At 41.8% G+C, this 27,875-nt stretch overlaps 1 long non-coding RNA gene across 2 annotated transcripts; it reads right to left on the bottom strand.

Annotated features, from left to right (window-relative positions):
* Positions 1 to 10,452: 10,452 nt before the first annotated feature.
* LOC141099111 (uncharacterized) lies at positions 10,453 to 13,416 on the bottom strand. 2 transcript variants are annotated; one of them, XR_012234414.1, is made up of 3 exons: positions 13,315 to 13,416; positions 13,187 to 13,231; positions 10,453 to 13,085 (listed from the first exon to the last, which is right to left on the bottom strand). It is a non-coding gene; the product is annotated as an uncharacterized lncRNA (long non-coding RNA). The 2 variants fall into 2 exon arrangements; XR_012234413.1 differs by having other exon boundaries at positions 10,453 to 13,231.
* Between the last annotated feature and the right edge of the window lie 14,459 nt (positions 13,417 to 27,875).

The following is a 27,875-nucleotide window of genomic DNA, read 5'->3' as shown; positions in this document are numbered from 1 at the left end:
TCCGATACCGCAAGTATCGGGTATCGGCCGATACTTGCTGTATCGTAATTCCGATACCGACTTCCGATATTTTTTCAATATCGGAAGTCGGCATCGGAATCGGAAGTTCAAAGTTGATTGACAGCCTGACGTCATCATGATGCGCGGTGTGTGCGCATCATGATGCGCCGTCGTTTCGGGCCTTCCGGGGTCTCTGCCGGCCTGCCGGGGGGCTGTGTGGACTGCCCGGGGTCTGTACCGGCCTGCCGGGGGGCTGTGCCGGCCTGCCGGTGGTCTGTGCACCCTGTGGGGGTCTGTACCGGCCTGCCGGGGGGCTGTGCCGGCCTGCCGGGGGGCTGTGCTGATGTCCGGGGGTCTGTGCAAGCATCGTCCGATGGGACTACAAGTCCCATCTGGCGATGCCTGCTACCATGACAGTGATTGACACATTAGCCAATGATGGAACAGTAGTAGTCCCATCATCCGGCTAATGTGTTAAATGTTAAAAAAAAAAAAAAAATACTACATACATACTACATGCTACATACATAGTACATATATACTACATACATACTACATACATACCACATATATACCACATATATACCACATACATACCACATACATACTACATACATACTACATACATACTACATACATACTACATGCTACATATATACTACATACATACTACATACATACATACTACATATATACTACATGCATGCTACATACATACTACATGCTACATACATACTACATATATACTACATACATACTACATACATACTACATGCATGCTACATGCATGCTACATGCTACATACATACCACATACATACTACATACATACTACATGCATGCTACATACATACTACATGCTACATACATACTACATATATACTACATGCATGCTACATACATACTACATGCTACATACATACTACATATATACTACATGCATGCTACATACATACTACATGCTACATATATACTACATGCATGCTACATACATACTGCATGCTACATGCATGCTACATACATACTACATGCTACATACATACCACATACATACTACATACATACTACATGCTACATACATACTACATATATACTACATGCATGCTACATACATACTGCATGCTACATGCATGCTACATACATACTACATACATACTACATGCTACATACATACCACATATATACTACATACATACTACATACAATACATTCATACAATACATACATAGACATACAGTACATATAACATAGAGTAACATACTTACCAATACTTGTCACATTGTTCCCCGAAGCCATTGTCTTTTACGGAATAAATATTAACATAACAAACCACAAAAATACTCACCCACGATCCGAAGCAGTCCACGAGTGTGTCCCACGACGATCTTGGGTAGAGAACTGCAGCATCAGCTGATGCTGCCGTTCTCTACGGGCTGCAGGAATCCAATGACGGAAGGTAGGTATCCTTCCGCACTGTATTCCTCCGCCACTTAAAAAAAAAAAAGTCCCTAGTCTCACTTTATGCCATTGCTGTGTGGGAAATTCCCACGCAGCAATGGCATAAAGTGAGACTAGGGACTTTTTTTTTTTTTTAAGTGGCGGAGGAATACAGTGCGGAAGGATACCTACCTTCCGTCATTGGATTCCTGCAGCCCGTAGAGAACGGCAGCATCAGCTGATGCTGCAGTTCTCTACCCAAGATCGTCGTGGGACACACTCGTGGACTGCTTCGGATCGTGGGTGAGTATTTTTGTGGTTTGTTATGTTAATATTTATTCCGTAAAAGACAATGGCTTTGGGGAACAATGTGACAAGTATTGGTAAGTATGTTACTCTATGTTATATGTACTGTATGTCTATGTATGTATTGTATGAATGTATTGTATGTAGTATGTATGTAGTATATATGTGGTATGTATGTAGCATGTAGTATGTACAGTATGTAGTATGTATGTAGCATGCATGTAGCATGCAGTATGTATGTAGCATGCATGTAGTATATATGTAGTATATATGTAGCATGTAGTATGTATGTGGTATGTATGTAGCATGTAGTATGTATGTAGCATGCATGTAGTATGTATGTAGTATGTATGTAGTATATATGTAGTATGTATGTAGCATGTAGTATGTATGTAGTATGTATGTAGCATATATGTAGTATGTATGTAGCATGTAGTATATATGTAGTATATATGTAGCATGTAGTATGTATGTAGTATGTATGTGGTATGTATGTAGCATGTAGTATGTATGTGGCATGCAGTATGTATGTAGTATATATGTAGTATGTATGTAGCATGTAGTATATATGTAGTATGCATGTTGCATGCATGTAGTATATATGTAGTATGTATGTTGCATGTAGTATATATGTAGTATGTATGTTGCATGTAGTATATATGTAGTATGCATGTTGCATGCATGTAGTATATATGTAGTATGTATGTTGCATGTAGTATATATGTAGTATGAATGTAGCATGTATGTAGTATGTAGTATGAATGTAGCATGTATGTAGTATGCATGTTGTATGTATGTAGCATGTATGTAGCATGTAATTTTTTTTTATTTATTTTTTTTACATTCAACACATTAGCCGGATGATGGGACTACTACTGTCCCATCATTGGCTAATGTGTCAATCACTGTCATGGTAGCAGGCATCGCCCGATGGGACTTGTAGTCCCATCGGACGATGCCTGCACAGACCCCCGAAGCCTGCACAGCCCCCCGGCAGGCCGGCACAGCCCCCCGGCAGGCCGGCACAGCCCCCCGGCAGGCCGGCACAGCCCACCGGAGCCTGCACAGCCCCCCGGCAGGCCGGCACAGACCACCGGAGCCTGCACAGACCCCCTGGCAGGCCGGCACAGCCCCCCGAAAGGCCCGTACAGACCCCAGAGAGGCTGTACAAGGGAAAAACAGGATTTTTCTTATTCCGATACCGGAAGTCCCATAGACTTGAATGGGACTTCCGGTATCGGAATCGGCGATGCCGATACTTTTTTTTAAGATCGGCCGATCCATTCCGATCCGATACTTTGAAGTATCGGACGGTATCGCTCAACTCTACAGATAACCTTTGCCTCATCAATAGGATTTTGGTCAAAAAAGTGCCACACTGCACTCTTCCTACTATGGTATAAAGTTTCAGGGCTTGCACGCTGTGCTAATTGACCGTCTGGCCAAGCTGTCCTGCAACTTTTTTGTTTTTTTACCACGTTTTTGGACAGCTACGGGCCTGCCAGATTACCGCTGCTGCGATGTCGATGCCTGCTGCGGATCCTTCTCCTCTTCTGAGCTATTGCCAGCATCACCCTATTCCCCCAATGGATGCCAATCCGGGTCAACAACTGGGTCATCCATCACCTTCTCTTCAATTTCAGCTGCACCTTCCTCTGTGTCACCATGTAAGGTGGTATAGTATGCGGGAAGGGGCACCTGAGTTTCATCAGGGTCAGATTCTGGCTCAATAGACTGCGAGGGCAATGTAGTGCTCTGGGTCAATGTACCAGCAGAATCATCTAGCAGTGGCTGTACATCAGTGCACTCCATGTCAGATTCATCTTGGACTGGGGAATTCAGGATTTGACTTGGTAACTCAGGCATGGTATGTGAAAAGAGCTCCATGGAGTAATCAGAAGTGTGGCCTGCCGCATCCTTCACTTTTCGTGGGGGTGAAGGACACAAGGAAAGGTGTTGTTCCTGACCAGAAGCCTGCACTGACGACTCGGTGCTTGCATTTTTGGACACTTCAGAAGAGGAGGCAATAGAGCTGGAGGCTGTTTCTGCAATGTAAGCCAAAACCTGCTCCTGATGCTCTGGCTTTAAAAGCGGTTTACCTACTCCCAGAAAAGGGAACCTTCAAAGGCCTTCTTGAGCCAGATGATGATACAGGAGCAACACCTCCTGCCTTAGCTGCTGTTGTGCTTTTGGCATAACCAGCAGATGCACAACCACCACCATCAGTACCAGCTGCCCCGCCACCCACGTCCACGGCCTCTTCCACCAAATTTCCTCATGTTTGGGAAAATGTACCAAAACTACCAGCAGATATATGGTACTGTATAAGGAGTGTACAGCTGTATACAGTGTAGGGGAAAATTTAAATCTCGGTGTTTATTTCCGTAGTCACACACAGACGCTCCCCCAGTATGTATTTGACCGTAATCCAAACAGCAGATGTACGGTACTGTATCAGAAACATACAGCTGTATAAAGTGTAGGGGAAAAATGAAATCTCTTTTATATATTCCCTTAGTCACACACAGACGCTCTCCCAGTATGTATTTGACCGTAATCCAAACAGCAGATATACGGTACTGTATCAGAAACATACAGCTGTATAAAGTGTAGGGGAAAATTTAAATCTCCTTTTATACGTTCCCTTAGTCACACACAGACGCTGTCTCAGTATGGATTTGACCGTATTCCAAACAGCAGATATACAGTACTGTATCAGAAGCGGACAGCTGAATACGGTGTAGGGGACAAATTAAATCTCTGTATATTTATTTCTGGAGTCACACACAGATAGTCAGTATGTATTTGTCCGTGATACCAGCCGGTACACGGTAGTGTGTGAGGAGCGTACAGCTCTATACGGTGTTTGGAAAAATTTAAATCTCCGTATATTTATTTCCGGAGTCACACACAAATAGTCAGTATGTATTTTTCCGTGATACCAGCCGGTACACGGTAGTGTGTGAGGACCGTACAGCTCTATGCGGTGTTTGGAAAAATTTAAATCTCCGTATATTTATTTCCGGAGTCACACACAGATAGTCAGTATGTATTTGTCCGTGATACTAGCCGGTACCCGGTAGTGTGTGAGGACCGTACAGCTCTATACGGTGTGGGAAAAAATGAACGCTCAGTGACTGTGCAGAAAAAAAGAATAAAAGTATGAGTGCTGTGTAAAAAGCAGTCTGCACAGTAGTGTGCACACAGCAATGCAGCTATCAGGCAGCCTAATAACCAGCGCTGCTGCACACAAGAAAGTCCTCCCCTGTCACTGCACACTAACTGCACAGCACAATTGCTATCAGCAGAAGCACAGATTCTTTTTTCTTTCCTGCCTAAGGGCCCCATCACACATAGCGACTCACCAGCAATCCTGACAACGATATGATCTTGTCAGGATCGCTGTTGTGTCGCTACATGATCGCTGGTGAGCTGCCAAACAGGCAGCTTCACCAGCGATCAGCACCATAGAATCATAGAATCATAGAATCATAGAATCATAGAATCGTAGAGTTGGAAGGGACCTCCTGGGCCATCTGGTCCAACCCCCTGCTCAAAGCAGGATTCGCTAAATCATCCCAGTCAGATGTCTGTCCAGCCTCTGTTTGAAGACTTCCATTGAAGGAGAACTCACCACTTCTCGTGGCAGCCTGTTCCACTCATTGATCACTCTAACTGTCAAAAAGTTTTTTCTAATATCTAATCTGTGTCTCCTCCCATTCAGTTTCATCCCATTGCTTCTAGTCTTTCCTTGTGCAAATGAGAATAAAGTTGATCCTTCTACAATGTGACAGCCCTTTAGATATTTGTAGACAGCTATTAAGTCTCCTCTCAGTCTTCTCTTTTTCAAACTAAACATTCCCAAATCCTGCAACCTTTCCTCATAAGACAGGGTTTGCAGACCGGTCACCATTCTGGTCGCTCTTTTCTGAACTTGCTCCAGTTTGTTGATGTCTTTTTTAAAATGTGGTGCCCAAAACTGGACACAATATTCCAGATGAGGTCTGACCAAAGAGGAGTAGAGGGAAATAATGACTTCACGTGATCTAGACTGTATGCTTCTGTTAATACATCCTAGAACTGCATTTGCCTTTTTTGCTGCTGCATCACACTGTTGACTCATATTCAGTCTGTGATCTATTAGTATACCCAAGTCTTTTTCACATGTGCTGTCACTTAGCCCTATTCCTCCCATTCTATATATGCTTTTTTCATTTTTATTGCCCAGATGTAGTACTTTGCATTTCTCCCTGTTAAAAACCATTCTGTTAGTTACTGCCCACTTCTCCAGTTTATTTAAATCTTTTTGAATCCTCTCTCTCTTCTCTAGTATTAGCTATCCCTCCTAGCTTTGTGTCATCAGCAAATTTAATCAGTTTACCCTCAATTCCTTCATCTAAATCGTTGATAAAGATGTTGAACAATACAGGGCCCAGGACAGAGCCCTGTGGTACCCCACTTGAGACATTCTTCCAACTGGATGTGCAGCCATTTACGACCACTCTTTGGGTCCGATCACTAAGCCAGCTATGAATCCACCTAACAGTTGCCTTGTCCATTCCATACTTAGTCATTTTTTCAATAAGGATTGTATGAGAGACTTTGTCAAATGCTTTGCTGAAGTCAAGATATACTATATCTACAGCATTTCCTTGATCCACCCAATCAGTGATACCGTCATAGAAGGAAATTAAGTTAGTCTGACATGACTTATTAGTTACAAACCCATGCTGACTCTGTTTGATCACTTCATTCTTATCCAGGTATTGACTTACATGTTGTTTAATAATTTGTTCAAAGATCTTTCCTGGTATAGAAGTCAGACTCACCGGCCTATAGTTGCCTGGGTCCACCTTCTTCCCCTTTTTGAAGATAGGAACAACATTTGCTCTTCTCCAGTCTTCTGGCACTTCTCCTGTTCTCCAAGAATATTCAAAGATTATGGAGAGTGGTTCAGAAATTTCTTCTGCTATCTCCTTCAGTACTCTGGGGTGTAATTCATCTGGACCTGGAGACTTGAATTCATTTAGGTTAGCTAAGTGTTTCCTCACTATCTTTCTGTTTATAGATATCCTGGATTCTTCTATTCCCTTAATAGGACAGTGGTTAACAGTTGGTGCTACATTTCCTTTCTGAGAGAAAACAGATGCAAAATAGGAATTTAAAAGTTCAGCCTTCTCAACATCCTGTCTTACCATTTCATCATTTTCATCCTGTAAAAATCCTATAGCATCTTTGACTTTTCTTTTACTTTTGACATATCCCCAAAATCCTTTATTATTGCTTTTGACATCTCTTGCAAGCCTCAATTCATTTTCAGCTTTAGCTAATCTGATTTGTGCCCTGCAGATTCTGCAGACAGCATTATATTCTTCTTTAGATATGCCTCCCTCTTTCCATTTTATAAACATTTTTTTCTTCCTTTTTAGCATGTGCTTAAGTTCTGTGTTCACCCATCCTGGTTTCCTTAAATGCTTCCTATTCTTCCCTCTTTTCGGAATTGTTAACAACTGTGCTTTGAGAATTTCATTTTTCAAGATTTCCCATCCTTCCTGGACATTTTTGTCTTTAAGGATATCCAGCCATTGGATCCCTCCAATTATCTTTCTGAATCCCTTAAAATCTGCCTTTCTGAAATCTAACCTTGACGTCTGAGTCTTCACAGGTCTTCCGCCTCTAGTTATCCAAAATTCTAAAATAGCATGGTCGCTACCTCCTAGGGTTCCAGCCACTTTTACCTCCTCAACCATTTCCTCCCTGCTCGCGTCGCTGTGTACCTTAGTTACCAGCGTGCTGATGCAGGGAGCTGGTAACCAAGGTAAACAGCGGGTTTCTAAGCACCGCACGGCACTTAGAAACCCGCTGGTTACCTTGGTTACCAGCTCCCTGCACCAGCGCACTGGTAACTAAGGTACACAGAGGGTTTCTAAGCGCTGCTCTCCTGCCTGCCACATGCAGCGATGCGTGCTGGCCAGCGGAAGACCAACGATCCAAAAAAAGTCCAGGGCATTCGAGCACGATCAGCGATACCCGGTAGGGGGGCCGGTCGCTGATAAGTGTCACACACAGCGATCTCGCTGGTGAGATCGCTGTTGCTTCACAAAACTTGTGACTCAGCAGCGATCTCGCTAGTGAGATCGCTGTGTGTGATGGGGGCTTAACACTCTCCCTATTGAGAAACAGCGGCAGCAACCTCTCCCTATGCTAAGATTGGCAGAAGTAAAATGGCGGTCGGTGGTCAGGGCTTTTATAGCCACTGTGACGCCACACAAAGCAAGCCAATCACTGCAATGCCCTTCTCTAAGATGGTGGTGGCCGCTGCCCATGTCATCGCGTTGCCCACAGAGTGCGTCCTTGCTCATTGGCTGAGAAAAGGCACCTGTAAGCATTATGGGAAATGCGACTTTGGCGCTCGGGTCGGCAACCGCATGGCCAACCTCACGCTATGGGCTTTGGCGAAAGTTGGCGACTTTTGAATCTGACCGACCTGTTTCGCTCAACTCTCAACACCTGTCTGGTCTTATTTAGGAGTGGGAATCAAATGAACAGCAGAGAGCATCATAACAAGTCTGTAACAACATTGTAGACAATAAAACTATTTTTTTGCGATTCAAGTGAAAAATTCACAATGTGTTTGTAATCTAGCGTTAAAATGTAATATTTGCGCAACTCATTTAATCTTTAAGCAAGAAATGATTGTTTTTGGTTTGAAAACCTTCCACGTAAGGAAAATAAATCAATTATTGAAATCAAATTTTCTCCATGACTTTGCTTGACAAAGGCTCTTTGTAATTTGCTTGTAAAATACATTTACTGTATAAGAGGTACGAGCTATGAAGTCTGTCTTGTCGGAATGAGAGAGCTGCTCTCCGGGCTGAGAAGTCTATTTTTGTACTTTACGACTGGACCAGTTATAGCTCGTCCCTGCTGGATTAGACATTGACTATATAGATTGGAAAAGACTGATTCTAAAAATAAATGGCTTATCTTTGCTTATACTATTTCAGACCAAGAAGGTGGTTGTATCTCAAGGAATGGGATCAGATATTGTGATCATGCATATATACGAGTCAGTGTCTGTTCTGTATACTACTTCATCTACATATAATATTACATTACTAATAATACTTTATCATTATATATAATCCATAACCTAATGGAGAAAGTAGCATCAATGCGTGGGGCACTGACCAACAAGATGAGATCACAGTGATGTTTAAAGAGAGACTGTAGGTCAAGGCCCATTTAGACATGTCGGCAATCACATGATGAACTAGCAAAAGTAAAACACTCCGTCGGTGTCATGATCCAGACCGGGTTTTTTCTGTCTCTCCTTTTCCCGGTCTGGTCATGTCAGGGGTTAACTCTTCTCTGCCTCGTTCTGGTGTCAGGTCTGCTATTTCTCTGCGCTGCATCCTGCAGTCATTGTCAGTTATACTTTCTGCCTACGGCGTGTGTAGCTGGCTCTGGTGAAACCCTGATTTGTTCTGCTGTGTTTTGCTGACTTTGACCATGTCTGTTCATTCCTCTCTTCCCGCCCCAACTCAGTGTTTCCCTTCAAGTTTGCACTCCCTGGTACTCGATTCTGCTTTGGCTCTAACCTGATCCTGGCTCTTGCTTCTGATACTTCTGTTTCTGTCCGGTACCAACCTTTTTGGCATTCCTCTGACTCTGTGTTTGGTATTTCCCTTGGTACTGCGCTACTCTCTGGTATCGACCCAGCTTGTTTGACTATTCTGCTGCCACCTGGTGGTAACCTTGCTGCAGTGCTGCTGGTCTGCTCTGAGCAGAATTTCAGTCTTCCCTCCACTCTGCTGCCAACTTGTGGAGTTTGCATTTACCTGCCGAGCTGCAGCGTGACAGTCGGGAAACAATTTGATCTTGTGAGCAGGGGATGCGCTATCAACATGATTCTATATGGGAACACATTAAATTAGCGTTTCTTCTTCCCCTGAGGTTACATTCCCATGAGTCTTTGGCAAGTTTTTAACTAGTTAACAGCCGTGGGTGGATCGCGATTTCACCCGTAGCTGTTAGAGGCACAAAACATCTGACATGTGCCGAAAAAGATGTGGGCTCAGCGCCGGAGCCCACATTAAAGGGAGGGTGTCCGACATTGGTGTACTATTATACCTGATGTCGGAAAGGGGTTAACACTATAGATTTTCTGCAACTTTTCTGCATCAGTTAGCTAAATTAGATTACTTAATTTTTTTTCAAAAGTATAAAAAATAAAGCAGCGATCTGTGATGTGTCAGATCAGCGATCTCACACTTGACAGTGATGTCCCCCCTGGGACAGTGTAATAAAGTTTAAAAAAAAAAAGTGTAAAAATAATTTATAAAAATCGCTAAATAAATTAAAAAAAAATATTCCCTAATAAATTAATTTTTTGGAAATAAAAAAAAAACAATAAAAGTGCACATATTTAGTATCGCCGCGTCCGTAATAACCCGCCCTATAAAACTGTCCCATTAGTTAACCCCTTTAGCGAACCCCTTAAAAATAAAAAACAAAGCAAAATATAATGCTTTATTATCATACTGCCGAACAAAAAGTGCATTAGCGGTCGATCAAAAAGAAGGATATTAATAACCATGGTACCGCTGCAAACATCATCTTAGAAAATATACACGTGGCACTGCTGTGAGTGGTGCCTAAGTAGGATCCCAACCCGTGAGTAATATCAAGAGAAAACTTGGCACTCAACTTTTGATGATTATGAAAATTTTAATGCAGTCCAAAATCAACAACGTTTCGGTGCCAAAGTGAACCTTCATCAAGTACTGCAACAAATGTGTATCATATACAATAAGTAAATTACATATCTCAAATACATGATACTTTGAACATAAACATGAGACAAAAAATATACATGTCAAAACTGAAAATTAATCAACAGCCAATCAGGCATCATATACGTGCTTAAAGTGCAAAAGAGAAGTTGGGAAGGAAAAGAGGGGTATGGGGATACCTACCTGACTGCTCAGTGTGAACACACTCCAATATGGTGGGATAGAAACCAGCCTGGAAATATTAAATAATTAACCTAAGTGGTCATGAATACTAGATTGAGGTAAGTATCTCAGGTAAGTGAACATACTATGTAGACTGGGGTGCACCTTCAAAAGGTATAGTTAAATGATCAGTGGGTAAATTGACCCTATGGAGATAAATAAATCGATTGACATATCATATTGAGTGTGAGGGATATGTGTCAGTAATCATTTCAAAGCAATGGTACCAACCAAATTGCTCATTTGTATAACATAGTAACATAGTTTTGAAGGCTGAAGGAAGACCTTATGTCCATCTAGTTCAGCCTATTTTTAGTGCAGCTGTTCTACATTGTTGATCCTGGGGAAGGCAAAAAACCCACAGAGTAGAAGCCAATTTTCTCCATAGAGAAAAAAATTCCTACCCCTAAGCTGGGTCAACCATCTACCTATAATATTATGTTATTCGTAACCTTCTATACTGTTACTCACAAGAAAAGCATCCATTCCTTTCTTAAATTCATTCAGTGAGTTGGCCATCACCACTTCCTCAGGAAGAGAATTCCAGAGCCTCACTGCTCTTACCGTGAAGAACCCTCTTCTATGCTGGTGCAGAAATTGTCTTTCCTGCAAACGAAGAGACTGCCCCCTTGTTCTTGTCACAGTCCTTGGTACAAACAGTTCATTGGAGAGATCTCTGTATTGCCCTCTGATATACTTGTACATATATATTAGGTCTCCCCTAAGTCTTCTCTTTTCTAGAGTAAATAGACCTAATTTTAATAACCTTTCTGGGTATTGTAGTGAACCAACTCCATTTATCATTTTAGTAGCCCGCCTTTGAACCCTTTCAAGTTCAGTAATGTCTTTCTTCAGCACCGGCGTCCAAGTGTGGTCTGACAAGTGATTTGTACAGAGGGAGAATTATGCTTTCATCTCGTGTCCCCAGACCTCTTCTAATGCATCCCATGACCCTATTTGCTTTGGTGGCAGCTGCCTGACACTGGACACTCCAATTTAGCTTCTTATTGACTAAGATGCCTAAGTCTTTTTCCATGTCTGATTTCCCCAGCAGTTTCCCATTTAGTAAGTAATTATAGCATCTGTTTCTCCTTCCCATGTGCATAACCTTACACTTATCTGTGTTAAACCTCATTTGCCATTTTTCAGCCCAATTCTCCAATTTACTCAAATCTGTCTGTAGTTGCAAACTGTCCTCCTTTGTGTTAACTACCTTACATAGTTTTGTATCATCTGCAAATACTGATATTTTACTGTGTAAGCCATCCACTAGATGATTAATAAATATATTAAATAGTAGGGGGCCCAATACAGAACCCTGTGGTACCCCACTAGTAACCCTGGCCCAATCTGAGAATGCACCATTAATAACCACTCTTTGTTTTCTATCACTAAGCCAGCTACCTACCCATCTACACACATTTTCCCCTAGCCCAAGCTTTCTCATCTTACTTACCAATCTTTTATGTGGGACAGTATCAAATGCTTTAGAGAAGTCGAGATAAATGACATCCAATGATTTTCCTTGGTCCATTTGAGAGCTTACATCCTCATAGAAGCTGATCAGGTTAGTTTGACAGGAACGATCCTTCATAAATCCATGTTGATATGGAGTTAAACATTTATTAACATTGAGTTATTCCATAATGATATCCCTTAGAAACCCATGAAAAATTTTACTCACAACAGATGTTAAGCTTACCGGCCTATAGTTTCCAGATTCCCTTTTACACCCCTTTTTGAATATTGGTACCACATTTGCTTGCCGCCAATCAAAAGGAACAGACCCTGTTTCTATAGAGTCTTTAAATATAAGGCCTGTCTATCACATTACTTAACTCCCTTAATACCCAAGGGTGAATGCCATCAGGGCCTGGTGATTTGTCAATTTTAATCTTACTAAGGCGGTTCTGCACTTCTTCCTGGGTTAGGCAGGTAATACTTAATGGGGAGTTTACATTATCACTCTGCATTTCCCCTGGCAAATCCTTTTCCTGTGTGAACACTGTTGAGAAAAAAGTATTTAAAACATTTGCTTTTCCCACATCGCTCTCTATGATTTCACCCTCATTGTTCTTTAAAGGGTATAAATTGCATCTAATGAGCATCCACTACCATGGGTATCAAAAAATCTGTAAAAGGAAGAGATATGTATGAGCATGTAAATAACAAGTAAAGAGCGCTCAAAATTAGTAAAAATCAGTGGTGCTTACTTTCATGGATGGCAGAAGGCACTTAAATATGGCCAGATGTATTCAGGAGAAAACGTCCTCTGATAGGATAATGGAAAAGTGTTTAAATCTCTCATATAGGGAAAAGCCTTTACCTATAATGATAATATGTCCAATAAATATAAGAAAAAATATGTCCAGTTAGTGTAAGAGGAAAGAACAACATACGGGGAACTGGAACCAGAGATATGCTTACTTATGTATGGTCTCACTGTGTCCCCAGGCAGTATTAGCGTCAGCCCTAAGAAAATAATATGGCCCATTACTGCTACTAGTGGAAAGCATTATAGGGTTAAATGTAATCAGAAGCACAGTGTATCTTACCAGTGGTGGTTTAGTGGGCGGTGTGTCAGGCTCATCAGCACGGTGTCCACCGCTTGCTGTGGTGAGCTGAAGTGTCTCTGAGACACTGCATAAATGGGAAAGGGGCGGGACATGCCTGTGTGATCATGCAGGAAGTGTGTCACAAGAAGTGATGTCATTTGCCAGGTTTGTGTTCCAGCAGCCATATTTGAATAGGTGTAACCTAAATCAGTATGTGAAAACAAGAATTAAGCGCTATGTGACTAGAAACGAGTAATCTATATAGCAGTCGAGCAGGGGGTAGGAATCCAGAGATCCAGAGGGATGAATCCGGTTCGAGAGTTTTCAAGGTGTGTTCAGTAAAGATGGCTCTGTATGGAAAAAGATATAGGTATTAATACAATGCCCATAAATACAGTTGATGAAAGAACATGTCATATAAAGATATACAATGTATATATATATATATAGTGGAACAATATGCAAATGCAGAATTCATTGACTACAGATAACCACAATAGTTCTCAAAGGTATACGTAAAGGATACAATGCAGACAAAAAACTCATATAAAAGAATGTAAATCGTACTCTCTATTTAACCCCTTGGGAGACAAGGCCTGTAATTGATGGATCCAATAGGCCTCTCTCCTCTTCAATGTTAGGATCCGGTTGCCCCCTCTTCTGGGAATAGGAATGTGCTCAATCACCTGAAATTTCAATTGGGCTATGGTATGCCCCTTGGTGATGAAATGAAATGGAACCGGTAATAACATTCTTGCAGCGGATGGTAGATTTATGTTTTGAGATGCGGTCCTTTATGGGTTGTGTTGTCTCGCCTACATATAATAGTCTGCAGGGGCATTTTATTAGATAAATCACGAAAGATGAGTCACATGTGGAATAATCTTTTACTGTATATTTTTTGCCTGAGGGGGGATGGTAAAAAGCATCACCCTTTAATACATTATTGCACTGATTACAATGCAGGCAGGGGTACGTGCCTAACTTAGGCGTATGGAGGAACCTCTGTGTGGATAGTCATGTCCGGGTGCCAACATCTGCACGCACTAGTGAGTCACGGATGTTGGAGGGGCATTTGTAGCATGGCAAAAAAGTGTTGTGAAACTCACTGACATTGGGATATGCTGGCTGTAGTAGGTTCCAGTGTTTACATATCGTGCGGTGTAAGATGTGCACATACAGATGGTATGTGTGTACCAGTGGAATGCGTTTCTCAACCGATCGCCTTGGTGTATCAGAGGGTTTCTTGGCTTCTGCTAGCAGTGTTGGAGGATAGCCACGTTCTACAAATTTCATCTGCATCTCATTAATCCTCTGCGCTCATAGTGGGATCAGTGACAATTCTCTGTACTCGTCTGAACTGTGACCTAGGAATGGATTTTTTTAAGGATGGAGGGTGGAGACGGTTATAGTGCAGAAGGCTATTCCGATCGGTAGGTTTGGTATATAAATCAGTGCTAATTCTGCCATGTTCATCCTTGAGTACAAGGGTATCCAGAAAGCTCACTTGTTCACTGTTATGGGTCATTGTGAAAGATAGGCCTGCCCAGGATGAATTGAGTTTAGAAAAAAATAGATTCAGAGAATCCAAAGTACCGGTCCAAATACAGAAGATGACGTCGATAAATCTTCTCCAAAGAAGACAATGGGATTTATAGAGGGGGGTCAGTGTATACTATTCCCTCCTCAAATGCAACCATGTAGCTATTTGCATAAGGTGGTACTACATTCGATCCCATCGTGGTGCCCCTTGTCTGTAAATAGAATGTGTCTTCAAACATGAAGTAGAACTATTGTATGGAACTCTAAGCATAGTTCAATCACATCAGGGCTTTTGTTAGAGCTAAGGAGAAGACGTCGTACACAGGCTATACCCTGTTGATGTGGGATAGATGTGTATAAATCCTTCACATTGAAGGAAACGAGTATAGAAGTGGTGGGTATTTGGCCGAGGTTATGGATAGTTTGTAGGAAATCCCCTGTGTCCAGGAGAAAGGATGGTACTCGATGTGTCAACGGAGTGAGAACCTTCTCTAAGAAGATAGACAGTGGTGAGAGAATAGACTCAGTGGAGGCCACTATAGGTCTACCAGGGGTTTTTTCCAAATTCTTGTGAATTTTAGGTAATATATAAAATACAGGAACTATGGGATCTTTTTTGGTAAAGAATTCCTGTGTTTTCTGGTCAATGACTCCCCTGGATAGAAAATTCTTCAAGATCAAGTTGATCTGGTCCTTAATCCCATTTGTAGGATTGTTAGATAATACGGTGTAGACCGTGTTGTCATTTAGTTGCCGAAAAACCTCATTGGTATAGGCTATCTTGTCCTTAACCATGATCGCTCCCCCTTTGTCTGCGGGTTTAATAATAATGCGATCATCTTCGCGAAGGGATTGGAGGGCCTGAAAATCTAAGGGAGTCAAATTAGATTGATAGTGTAGCCTACCACTTTCCATGTCATTTCTCAATTTCTGGAATGCTTGGTCAACAAAACCAATGAAAGTTTCGAGCGCATGTGATCCCTGAGGGAGTCTATAGGTGCTTTTGTTACGCAAACCTAGTTCAGTCATAATAATTTGAGGTGGGTCAGTGGGGGCATCAGATGGTAAAATGTCAGGGTTAGATGAAAAATGTACAGATAATCTTAGGCGCCGATAGAAACGATGTAAGTCCATATCCATGGTGAATGTGTCGAATTTATAGGAGGGACAATAGCATAAACCTTTTTGTATTAAGTTATATTCTGTGATACTTAGAGTCCGAGATGAAATATTGATGACTAACGGGTTATTACCTGAGAACGTGTCATTCTGGGTTGATCTATGTCCCTTCGATCGCCGCCCTCGGTGGGTCCTTTTCTTCTGGGGCGACGTCTTCTTTCTCCTAAAAAATGTCCTGGTCTGTTCTGAAGGTCCCGTTGGTCAGATTCCGAACCTGATGGGGAGGGACCGTTAGAAAAGTCAGATCTCAGATTATATGACCTTGGATTAGACCTATTTTGCCATAACCCGGTTATTGTCATAATCCCCCAAGTCCCTCTTGAACTTGATTCTCTTTCTTGTCTCAGCATCAAGGTCCCTTGAGAGAGAGTTGCATCATCAAATCAGCTATGAACTGCATTATGCTACATTAACCGAGTACCATAATAATGGTACCAATAAAAACATCAACTCGTCCCAAAAGACCTCACATGACTCGGTGGGTCAAAATATGGAAAAATTATAGCTCTCAAAATGTGGTGATGCAAAAACTATTTTTACAATAAAAAGCGTCTTTTAGCGTGTGACAGCTGCCAAACATAAAAACCACCATAAATAGTAAATCAAACCCCCCTCTATCACCCCCTTAGTTAGGGAAAAATAATAAAATTAAAAAATGTATTTATTTCCATTTTCTCATTAGGGTTAGGGCTAGGGTTAGGGCTGAGATTAGGGTTAGGGGTGTGTTGGGGTTAGGGTTGGAGTTGGAATTGGGAGTTTCCACTGTTTGGGCACATCAGGGGCTCTCCAAACGCAACATGGCTTCTGATCTCAATTCCAGCCAATTCTGCGTTGAGAAAGTCAAATGGTGCTCCTTCCCTTCCAAGCTCTGCCATGCACCCAAACAGTTGTTTACCCCTACATATGGGGTATCAGCCTACTCAGGACAAATTGGACAACAACTTTTGGGGTCCAATTTCTCCTGTTACCCTTGGGAAAATAAATAAAAAAATTGGGGACTAAAAGATCACGTTTGTGGAAAAAATATGATTTTTTTATTTTCACGCCCGGGCGTTATAAACTTCTGTGCAGCCCTTGGGGGTTCAAAGTGCACACCACACATCTAGATAAGTTCCTTGGGGGGTCTAGTTTCCAAAATTGTGTCATCTGTGGGGGGTTTCCACTGTTTAGGCACATCAGGGGCTTTCCAAACGCGGCATGGCGTCCAATCCCAATTCCAGCCAAAAAAGTCAAATGGTGCTGCTTCCCTTCCAAGCTTTGCAATGTGCCCAAATAGCGGTTTACCCCCACATGTGGGGTATCAGCGTACTCAGGACAAATTGCATAATAACTTTTAGGGTCCTGATACCCTTGGGAAAATAAAAATTGGGGGTGAAAAGATCATTTTTGTGGAAAAAATGTGATTTTTTTAATTTTACGGCTGTACATTATAAACTTCTGTGAAGCCCTGGGAGGTTCAAAGTTCTCACCACACATCTAGATAAGTTCCTTGGGGGGTCTAGTTTCGAAATTGGTGTCATTTGTGGGGGATTTCCACTGTTTTGGCACATCAGGGGCTTTCCAAATGCGACATGGTGTCCGATCTGAATTCCAGCCAATTTTGCATTGAAAAAGTCAAACGGCGCTCCTTCCCTTCTGAGCTTTGCCTTGCACCGAAACAGTGGTTCCCCCCACATATCAGGTATCAGCGTACTCAGGACAAATTGCACAATAACTTTTGCAGTCCAATTTCCAATTTCTCCTGTTACCCTTGGTAAAGTAAAAAAAATTGGACCTGAAGTAATGTTTTTGTGAAAAAAAGTTAAATGTTCATTTTTTTTAAACATTCAAAAAATTCCTGTGAAGCACCTGAAGGGTTAATAAACTTCTTGAATGTGGTTTTGAGCACCTTGAGGGGTGCAGTTTTTAGAATGGTCTCACTTTTGGGTATTTTCTATCATATAGACCCCTCAAAGTGACTTCAAATGTGATGTGGTCCGTAAAAATAAAATGGTGTTGCAAAAATGAGAAATCGCTGGTCAACTTTTAACCCTTATAACTTCCTAACAAAAAAAAAATTGGTTCCAAAATTGTGCTGATGTAAAGTAAACATATGTGAAATGTTATTTATTAAGTTTTTTGTGTGCCATAGCTCTGTGATTTAAGGCCATACAAATTCAAAGTTGGAAATTTTTGCCAAATTTCCATTTTTTCACAAATAAACGCAAGTTATATGAATGAAATTTTACCACTAGCATGAAGTACAATATGTCATGAGAAAGCAGTGTCAGAATCAGTGGGATCCATGGAAGCATTTCGGAGTTATTACCTCATAAAGAGACAGTGGTCAGAATTGTAAAAATTAGCCCGGTCATGAACGTGCAAACCACCCTTGGGGGTAAAGGGGTTAAGCAGCAAACTGTGCAACAAAATAACAATATCTAAAAGGAAGACAAAATTCACAAATATTGTTAAAGTGTAAATATATCAATTGAAAAATAAGCAGAAATCTTTTGTGTGGAAAAAAAATAAAGAAGTAAAATAATCTGGTTGGATAAACATGCACACCGTTAAACTAATACTTACCCTTTGAATTTATGATAGTATTCACTATTTTTGGGTAAGACTCTATCAGCATGGCACATCTAGAATTGGCAATCTTTGCCCATTCTTACTTTCAGTAGCACTCTAAATCTGTCTGATTGTGAGGGCATCCTCTGTGTACAGTGCCCTATTAAGGTCAGCACACAGATCTTCAATTGGATTTTGGTCTGGGCTTTGGCTAGACCATTCAAAAACTCTGATCTTCTGACAAAGCCAATATTGTGTTGACTTGGAGGTATGCTTACGGTCTCTGTCATGTTGAAAGGTGAAATTTTTTTCATCTTCAGATTTTTAGCAGAAACCGGAAGGTTTTATTGTAAAATTAACTGATATTTGAAAATGTTAATAATTCCTTCCACCTTGATTAAGCTCCACTTTTTTTTTTTTTATTAATTTCATTGTGCATTCAGTGCATATATGGGTGTGACCGCCCTCTTTCTGAGCTGGGAAAGCCATCCAGTCTGGCCTAAGCTGTTACTAGTGGTTCAGCCGCTCGACCCTTATTCACATTCACGCCACTTGGCAAGGGAAAAGGTTTTAAATACTAGAGTAGGGACTGTCCCACAAGGGTTGCCGTGACGTGGCGGGATGGCTTGTACATTATTTTGATCAAAATTATGTTTACTAAATACCCTTATTATTATTACCTTTATGCATTATTTGCAGTATTTTTTACTTTTTAGTTCAGGATATTTGTGTTTTTCTGCTTTTTGTTTTCCCAAATATTGTTAAAGTGTAAATATATCAATTGAAAAATAAGCAGAAATCTTTTGTGTGGAAAAAAATAAAGAAGTAAAATAATCTGGTTGGATAAACATGCACACCGTTAAACTAATACTTACCCTTTGAATTTATGATAGTATTCACTATTTTTGGGTAAGACTCTATCAGCATGGCACATCTAGAATTGGCAATCTTTGCCCATTCTTACTTTCAGTAGCACTCTAAATCTGTCTGATTGTGAGGGCATCTTCTGTGTACAGTGCCCTATTAAGGTCAGCACACAGATCTTCAATTGGATTTTGGTCTGGGCTTTGGCTAGACCATTCAAAAACTCTGATCTTCTGACAAAGCCAATATTGTGTTGACTTGGAGGTATGCTTACGGTCTCTGTCATGTTGAAAGGTGAAATTTTTTTCATCTTCAGATTTTTAGCAGAAACCGGAAGGTTTTATTGTAAAATTAACTGATATTTGAAAATGTTAATAATTCCTTCCACCTTGATTAAGCTCCAGTTCCAGCTGCCGAAAGAGAGTCCAAAAGAATAATGCCGCCTCCACCATGCTTCACTGCGGAAATGGTGTTCTTTTGATGATGCGCAGTGTTAGCTTTGTCCCAAACTTACCAACTTACCTTTTGAAAAAATAATGGACAAAAAGTTAATCTTTGGTCTCATCAGAATATAACACGTTTTTCCACATATTTTTGGCAGACTAGATGTAGGTTTAATATAAGAAGTTGTTTCTCCACGTGTTTTTAAATTGTGTTAGAAAAAGTATCATGTCAATTCCCTGGTGCATTTCCCACTTCCACCTGCAAATCAATGGAAATAGGACTCTTTTATCTAGCTTTTGATGAATTTTTGTGAGTTGTTTGCAGCAGAATCATAGCAATTTATCCTGTGAGCACACTTATTAGGAATCCAAGCAAAAGGAAAAATAAAAATGGCATTCACCGTTCATAAAATCCACCTTTATTTCATATTTAAAATCTTCAGCAGGCGAGCATTGTGCAGGGTTAATTTCATAAAATTCCATCCACTATGCTGTAACATCTGTCCACTGCGGATTGGACGCTGCGGCTGTACGCAGCGTCCAATCCGCAGCGTTTACTGACTGTGGAAACATACCCTTAGGCAGCTTGTTTACCTCTGGCAAAATTGGCCAAAAAAAGAAGAGATTTAACTACAGAAATTGCTAAGGCCATGTGCACATGTTGAGTATCTGGTGAGTTTATTACCTCAATATTTGCAAGCCAAAGTCAGGAGTGGGGAAAAATACAGAAGTGGTGACATGTTTCTATTATACTTTTCCTCGGATTGTTCAACTCCTGATTTACAAATATGGAGGTAAAAAACTCACCAAATACTCACGGTATGCATCATTGTCATGATCCACATTTGGATCTGTGGCAGATCTGGCTTCTCAGATTAAAACGTATTTCCTTTCAGGCCATCGGGGGTTAATGTCAGTTTTTTTCCCCGCTGGCCTGCTGGTGTAATTGCATTGCTTCTGGGTCTGCTAATATGGGTGATGACCACTCCCACCATCCTTCAAGAGGTCACCTGATGCATCAGCTGACTGTTGGTTATTCAGGTACTTTCTGGAGACCAGCCTAGCAGAAACAGCTCTCTGGTGCCTGCCACATTTGGTGTGAAGAGTCCTGTTGCTGTTGATATCTGCAGTGTGGAGCTTTGCAGCGGTTCATATAAGCTAAGTGTGATGTTTTTTCTCCTAGTCCTTTCTGGTGTTTGTCACTTTCCACTGTGTGTCCTATCTGCAGTGACAAAGGCTAGTGCTCCTTGCTGGCCAGTGCATTAGCCAGGGGAGAGACAGGTGAAACTAGGGATTAGGTTCCTGATGGCGGCAGGGGGAATGACCTGCATAGGGTGTTAGGGGAGTGCAGGGACAGGCTCAGGCTGATCTCAGGTGATGACCATCCCTCATATCGCTAGGGCCTTCCTTTTGCTTTTTCCATCCCGTTGTGTGTGAGTTGTGCCGTACGCTGACCAACCACCCATTGAGGTCGAGTCACACCATGACATTTGTGGCCTAAAAGTCTAACAGAGGGATACAGTACTCTTGAAATTGCTAAGATATTGGGCCGCTATTGTAAGGAGAAAAACCGGGCCGTGGGTACCTCTCCTGTGCCGGGTCCGGGACTGTCGGGGCTGTCTCCTCTGTTGTCCGGGGGAAGAGTAAGAGACCGGACAGACCTTTGCACTCGGGAAACAGGGTGTGTGGCTAAGCTGCAACAGCCACAGTGCGTGCGGAAGCAGTCAATCTTGTCGGGAACAGGCAGCGAGCAGCACAGCGAGAGGAGTGCTGCGTCCCTTGAGCACCTGCCCGTATACGTGTACTCCCGACGTCGCCAGTGGGGATTCCAGAAAGAGAAGTGCAGTGTGTCCGGTAGCTGGCAGAGAGCGAGGTGCCATGCGCTTTGTGACAGTGAGTAAAGCGCACATGCCCTATAGAGAAGACCGGGTGCTGGACAGACGTTTGCGGCCCACCTTACCAGTGTATACCTGCCCGCTCGCGTTGGACCCTGATAGTGCTACAGGGCTCAGCGGAAGGTGCCGGATACTGCCTGCTGCCACCAGAAGACGGACAGCCGTTACCAACAGAACCTTATTGGACAAGCACCGTGCCAGCCGTTGTTGGCACTATGAACCCCTAAGTAGTATCTGCAGCCTGAGGAACTTCTGACGCGATAAGTGTACAAAGGAACTGTCGTTACCTCTTTCATTAACTCTGCATATCCTTTTACAATTGGACTGTTTATTCCCCTGTTTAATCCATCACCTGTTAATTTAAATCAGTAAGAATTGCTAACCCTTTGTCTGCCTCCTGCCTGTCACTGCATCCCGACCCTGCTCACATTATCACAGAACCATCAAAAGTTTTTTTGCAAATAGTCAACAGGGTTGCAAAAAATGTGTTGAGAAAAAAGAACACACATTAACTAACAAAGATTTAAAAAGATTCAAATGTGAAGCGACCAGGAACCCATTATCCTCAAGTGCTGTCATGTTCCAGAACTGCAACCTCCCTGGAGTGCCCAGAAGTATAAGGCTACTTTCATACATCAGGGTTTTTCTGACAGGCAGGATCCGGCTATTTGTTAAAAAACCGGATCCGGCGTAAATTTTGGAGAACTGAAGAAATGGATCCGTTTTTCTGCCGGATCCGTCCAGCAGGTTTATATCTCTGTTTCCTGGGGGCTAGCCAATTGGATCTGAGCATGCGCAGTCTTAAAAAAAACGATCCGGTGGCCGGATCCATCTTTTTCCGTATCCGGCGCATTCCGGAGCCCATAGGCTTCCATTATAGCAAAAAATCGGAAGCGCCTCTGTCCGATTTTTTGCCACAGACAAAAAACGTTACTAGAGACGTTTTTTCCAGAAGCCGAAATATCCGGCGAAAATTGGAAGAAACGGAAGGCCATGCGGCACGATCCGGAGCTAATACAATTTATTGAGAGAAAACTGGATCCGTTTTTTAACAAATAGCCGGATCCTGCCTTTCAGAAAAAACCTGATGTGTGAAAGTAGCCTAAGGTGTTCCGCACTTAGAGAAATGGCCGAGATAAGGGAGGCTGAAACCTGGCCACCACTTAACAAGACACAAAAATTGAAACATCAAGACTGGCCCAAGAAATATTTGAAGACAGGTTTTTCAAAGATTTTATGGATTGATGAGATAGTTTCTCTCATCTATCAATGGACCAAATGGATGGGCCCATAGCTGGATTAGTAATGGGCACAAACCTCCACTGCGACTCAGACAGCAGTCAGGAGTTAGTGGGGTACTGCTATGGGTTGGTATTATTAAAGATGAGTTAGCTCGACCTTTTCAGGTTGAAGATGGACTCAAAACCAATTACCAAACTTACTGCCAGTATTTAGAAAACACTTTCTTCAAGCAATGGAACAGGAAAAAATCTGCATTTTTCAAACAAACCATGATCTTTATGCAGGACAATGCTCCATGACATGCAACAAAGTCTCCACTGCTAGGCTGCCAGTAAAGGCCTTAAACATGAAAGAATAATGACATGGCCCCTTCCTTACCTGATCTAAAACCTACTGAGAACTTATGGGCCCTTCTTAAATGGGAGATTTATAGTGAAGGAAAACAGTCCTCTTCTCCGAACAGTATCCGGGAGGCTTTGGTTGGTGCTGCTCAAAGAAAGTATGGTAATCATCAACAGATTAGCAAACTGACAGACTTCATGGATGGCAGCCTTATGACTGTTACTGAACAGAAGGGGGCTATATTGGTGACTTAAATACATTTTTGGTGTTTAAAAAAAATATATATATATGTACATTTTCAGTTTTTATTGTTATTCTCACTTTAACATATGAAAATAAACAATTAACATGGGAAAATTTACGGTTTTAATTTAGTTGCATAATAATTTTGCACACTAATAGTTCCCAATAATTATTCTCCTAAGAAAGACAAAACCTCATTTTTATTTTCATATATATTCAGGTTTATTAACCTTTTGGATTGACCGACAGCACTGTAGTTTTTCAATAGTAAAATATATAATCAAAAATACAAATTGCCTAATAATTGTGCACACATTGTATTGCTACACACCATATTATAATTATAACACATCACAATAATGTAAAAAAACATGCATGGTTTTTAGATGAGGATTTTTCAGTAAGAAAAATCTACGTTAAATAACCTCTCTTTGGACAAACCCTAGTGTTATAATTTTTCCTGCTCAGTCTCCAAGTAAAGGGTTCAGAAGACTTGAAATGCAGATCAGACAAGCTAAGCAGGATCTGCCTCCTGGAGAGATTCTACAGGGAAAGGTTATGAGGGTAATCAGAGACAGGTGGTAGCAGGATACCGTTCTAAAACTTTTCACTCCTTAAAATGGAACTTGAATACTTACTGTATATGAACTGATCTCCTAAATGAAAGCACATTTGTTATCAGATTTCACAATGCAAACTGCATATATTATAATTAGATTTATTAATACTAACGATGATGTCGAACTTACTTTGATAATCCATGTCAGAATGGCGGTAAAATCCATTTTTAAATTTTAACTGTAGCCTTTGCCCAGATAGCATGATTGACAGCTCCTCAGTGTCCCTCCTCCATGCTGTGGCTGAAATCTCGCACTGCTCAGTACAAACTGCAGGTGTCAATGTGATCAGAAACTGAATACACTTGGGCTCATGAGCTCAATCATTCTATAGTTAGACTCACCAAATGCTTCTTTTAATGTGAGAATAATAAAAGCTATTTTGACATTTTTTTTCTTAAATTAACTACACCAGCTTCATGAGGTCGAACAGATCTGTTTATAAATATCTACAGTTTATAATATGAAATATAATGACAAATCCACTTTAAAACATTCATGGAATTAAATAGTTCCAACTATGGAGGATATCCAACCACTGTTAATTCTGATATTTTATTTATACACATTATATTCATGAGAAAAGCAGTGCTATAATGCAATAGTGTGACAAGTATTGCGATCTCTGGAATAAAAAGTTTCTTCCTGTCTGGATTCCCCAACTATACTAGACCCTCACTCTCCATAGTCCATAGTATTTGACCTCTGTCTATATTGGAAAACAAAGTGGGAAAGAAATGACCCAGGAGGGCTATATTGACACTAATAAACAAAAAGGGGAGAACCCCATAGATAAATCACTCTCTAGCAAGCCATAAAACGTAGCTTTTAACCCCTCTCTGACCTCTGACGGACTATCCTGTCCATGTGCCCTGGCACAATTAGTCCATGGACGGGAGAGTACGTCACGGCGATCGGACGTGCTCACGGGAGGAGCGCAGCCGATCGCGGCCAGGTGTCAGCTGATTCACACAGCTGACACCCAACACTAAGAGCCAGGAGTGGTCACGGACTGCGCCCGGCACTTTAAGGCCAGGTTCATACTGCGTTATGGCAGTCCGTTTAACGCATCCGTTACATAGCGGCATTAACTCTATGTAACAGATGCATTAACGCACCCTTTGACTGCCATAACGTAGCACATCACTAACGCATGTTGTAATTGGCATGCGTTAGCGATGTGCCATCATTCTGTGACGGACCCTCGGACGCGGTATTCAGCGTCCGAGGGTCCATCACTGCTAGCGCAGATGGAGCATCTGCGCTAGCGTAATAGCATAACGTGATCATAATTAGGAGTAGCGTTAGCACAGTCCATTTAATGCATGCGTTGAACGGACTGCTCTAATGCAGTATGAACCTGGCCTAAACCCCAGAACACTGCAATCAAACAAGATCGCAGAGTTCCGGTGCAGGCAGAGGGGCTGATAGCCCCTCTGCCTTTGGATCGGAGACCCAGCGGCATGACGCGGGGTTCAGATTGCTCCCATGGTAACCCGATGTTGTCCTGACGATATCCGGGTTACCAGAGCTGAGAAACTTCCTGTCATGCGCAGTGCATGTCAAGAAGTCTCTCAGGTCAGTGTGCACAGATTGCAGCGCTGACAGCTTATATGGCATGCAGATGCTGCTTCATCTGCATGCTATAGAAGCAATCAGCCTGCACAAAATAAGTGTCCCATATTGGGACAAAGTGTAAAAGTAAGAATGAAACTTAAAAAAATAAATAAAAATTGTAAAAATATTTAAAAAGAAAATAATAATAAAAGAATCAATAGTTATTATATCAATAAATAAATATTTGAATGAAAAAGAAATCTAAACAATAAAAGTACACATATTTGGTATCGCTGCATCCGTAATGACCCGCCCTATAAAACAGTGCGGCGATCGCACCAAAATGCAACATGTTGCATTTGGCGCAGGTCGTCGCACCATCAAAGGACGCATGCGACGGAAAAAGCATACCTACGCACGGCCTACGTACCCAATGCTAAAGATAAGGTACGCAGGCCGCATGCAGTGGCATGCGCCCATAGGTGGAGCTGACGGGAGGAGGCGCAGCAGGGGGTGGAGCTTCACGGCTAGCATCCGCTGCACCTCCAAATACAAGTGTGAAACCAGCCTTATACAGTGCTGTGCAAATTAATTGGGACAAAGCATTTTTTTTAAAGTAAAATCGTAAGTTGGTTACCAGTCAGTGATTCAAACCAGTTTTAACTGCTTTGAACAGGTGTGAGGGCTGTCATACTCTTCAGTGAGCATCATACCCAGTCGTTGCCCTGGGAATGATTAAGCAACACTAACAATGATGCTTTCAAAGAGTGGCTACTAAATGAATACATTGTATTGTTTACAATCAATATAAAAGAACCGCAAGGGTTCATACAGTAAAAGCATGAAGAAACTAATGGGGGGTGACACAATACTGGAGAAAAATGGTGGGTATGGCTTAATATGGCAAAACATATAATGCATAAATGAGGGAGTTTAGAATTATAATATATAAATTGCAAATGCCCATATAAATTCATATAACATAAATAAATGTGCAAACAAATGCTGTCAGAATATTATAAATCTGCTCAGTCTATGGGGAAAACCAAAAAGCCACATAGCATAAAGACTGACATTAGTAGTGATAAACGTAGTAGCAAGGTATTTGTCAGGAACACCGCACTGCACTTGCTCACTGAGCCAGTGCGTGTGTCCTGAGTACAAAAACTGTGCACAAAGATACCTGCGGAGCGGGCAGCAGTGGTGATGATGCATGCTCCAGGCTCACAGGACCTGAAGCACGTGACTGCTGGGGGCGTGGCCTAAGCTCCACAGAGCTAGGAGCTGCAGGGAAACTCCTAGAAAGGTAACTACTGGACAAAGTTACCAAGGGGCATAGACAGAGACAGAAACCAGATCAAGCCGAGGTCAAAGCACGAGATCGCATGACAGTACCAAAGGGTTAGACAGAATGGATAGCCGGGACGTGGCAATAGATCAGAAAAACAGAACAGGCAATAGACGGTACAATAGGGACAAACTGTAACGGAGTAACGATAGCCAAGCCAGGAGGTCAGAACCAGAAAAGACAATAGTACCAAAACAAGAGATGGAGTACAGAGTGAGGGGACGGACCGGGTCATACACGGGAAGCAAACAAGCAATGCAGTATACACGCACACCAGGGGGGTCAGACACACAGCCAGAATAACAGTATAGCTGACAGAGAATCCAGGTAAAGAGTGAGTATAAATAACCCTCCCAGATCCAGAAAGAGGCCACGTACACTTAACCATGTGAATGCAGGGCAAGAACCCTGATTAAACCATGACAGTATTGTGGTTTCTGGAATACACAATGACCAGAGCAGATAAGAACACGAGGTAATAAAAGGTGGCCAACTAGACCCACAATAGATATGCAACAATGATAATTACCTATTGAGAGCTGCAAACAAGAGACCCACCACACCCGACACGCGTTTCATTGTGGAAAGCTTCATCCAGGGGTGGTGGGTAGCTGAGGGAGAGGCGATTTATATTGTCATTGGCCAATGACAGAGACACACATTGTCTCTCTTAGTTGATTACACATATTCCACAGTCTTGCAGATAAGTTACCACCCGGTTCGGGGTACTACACATTTG

This window comes from Dendrobates tinctorius, unplaced genomic scaffold (assembly GCF_039654945.1).
Source record: "Dendrobates tinctorius isolate UK_male_01 unplaced genomic scaffold, ASM3965494v1 ptg000098l, whole genome shotgun sequence".
NCBI lineage: Eukaryota > Metazoa > Chordata > Amphibia > Anura > Dendrobatidae > Dendrobates > Dendrobates tinctorius.
The sequence above is the reverse complement of the archived record's forward strand: the minus strand, read 5'-3'. Positions and strand labels throughout refer to the sequence as shown.